Source organism: Cetorhinus maximus, unplaced genomic scaffold, assembly GCF_964194155.1.
Source record: "Cetorhinus maximus unplaced genomic scaffold, sCetMax3.hap1.1 HAP1_SCAFFOLD_567, whole genome shotgun sequence".
In the NCBI taxonomy this organism is placed as follows: Eukaryota; Metazoa; Chordata; class Chondrichthyes; order Lamniformes; family Cetorhinidae; genus Cetorhinus; species Cetorhinus maximus.
In genome coordinates this window covers 9,502-11,268 of record NW_027596509.1, presented here as the reverse complement: position 1 = coordinate 11,268, position 1,767 = coordinate 9,502, and the positions used below count along the sequence as shown (strand labels likewise).

Here is a 1,767-nt window from a genome sequence, read left to right as displayed (position 1 = left end):
GTGCGTTTCCATGTGTTTGTATCCACAAAAGAGTGCATTTTGACTATATTAGAGTGTGTCTGTGCACCAGCATTATTGGCATTTACCCCTCTGCTCGGGCATTGGAGTGTTGGACTGGGCAGAATTTTCGGGTTGGCGTGCGGGTGAGCACCTGGCCCACTTGAGCGTAAAATAACACGAGATGACGTCGGGCGAGCGTCCCAACATCATCCGGCACTGGCCCGATATTTCGGTTGGCGGGCACGTGCTAAGCCAGAAGCACGCCCGCCGACAATTAAGAGGGCAATTAAGCCGACGGACGTAGTAATTGTCCCCGATTTTTCATGGTCCATCCAACCTGCAACACACCCTCCATTACTCAAACAAAGGGCTTGTCCCACTCCTCATGCCCTCAGCTCCACATCCAGTCAGCCCAGTAAGTCCCTGACTTTTGGAATTCTGGAGGAAGTTTGCCTTAGCTCCAGCTTTCCAAAATCTACCTGTCACATGTTGAGATTTACTTGGAGCATTTTTTTCCACAGGACAGGGTGTAGGAAGAGAAAAACCAGCTTTAAAATGTCTGCATCTTAAAAAGCAAATTGCGTTCGCACAAACCAATAGGCAAACAGAGGCAGAAACACTTTGCAAGTTTTTAACAGATTGTTATGGGGAAATGAGATCCACCAAAGGCTGCCAGAGGGTTAGACACAGGGGAATCGTTCAAAATCCATTTGTTTTCACTAACTAAGATGGCCCATTGATGTGGGGAACCATGGCGAGTTTGTTATTTTTTTACTACTGTGTGCAGACAAGGTAGACCGATCGAACCAAGTGACTCTGATCCGAATTGATTCCCTGTATTCATACTCACTGTGAAATAAAGCAATTTAGCAGATCTTTTTCAGCCTCGTCTTACCAAGTGTCTTCTCAATCTGTCTCCGAGGAAACAAAGATGCGAGGAGCATGAATAAAGCATTTAAGTCGCATGAGTTCAATATTGTTACACCCCTTGCATTACACTGCTGTACAGTGCTGGACGGCAGGGGGACACTCCTCATGGTGAGACCCTCAGGCCACATACAGGGGTGGGTGAGGGTCGTAACTTCCGTTGGATCACAGTCGGATTGCCACTCCGCTCCAAGTTATTTACCCTGAAATGCAGCCGCACCTTCCTCACCCAACCTCCTAACTCAGGCCACGAATTTGCGTGTCATCCTTGCGCAGGGGCCATGCTAATCTTCTCTGTATCGTTCCAATTTTAGTATATGTGCTGCCGAAGCCTCCTAACTCAGGCCAGGTGAGAACAAGGCAGTGCAGTGGGTTCTCCAGGCCTTGTGTCCAGGGTGGCTGAATCGAAGGCAAGGGAGACATGCCCCTTTTTTACAGTGCTAGCTGCCGTAAAGCAGGCGGGTTTTAAAGGCCCAGCCCCTTTGAGAAGCCACAGAGGATGTTAGTGAGTAAGGTAAGTGGGTAGGATAGTGGGTGTTGGGTGTTGGGGGTTTTGGGGTGGAGTGGGGGGAGGTGCAGGTGGTTGGCTGGTCAGTGGGAGAGGGGGTCGGGAGGGGGATGGTCAGTGGGGAGCGGTGGTCGATGTGTGGGGATTGGGTGGTCAGCGGCGGGGGGGTGTCGGGTGGTCAGTGGGAAGGCCTTGTGGTCAGTGGGGGTGGTGGTCACTGGACAAGCTGGGTGGTCAGGGAGGGTGGTCAGTTGGGGTGTGATCAATAGGGGTGTTGGGTGGCTGGTCATTGGGAGGGTTGGGTGGTCTGTGGGGGGATGGTCAATGGGGGG

The 1,767-nt window shown here is 51.5% G+C and overlaps 1 non-coding gene across 1 annotated transcript; it reads right to left on the bottom strand.

Moving 5' to 3' along the window:
* Positions 1-1,158: 1,158 nt before the first annotated feature.
* LOC144674144 (U6 spliceosomal RNA) lies at positions 1,159-1,269 on the bottom strand. The gene has a single exon (XR_013574477.1). It is a non-coding gene; the product is annotated as a U6 spliceosomal RNA (small nuclear RNA).
* Positions 1,270-1,767: the final 498 nt, after the last annotated feature.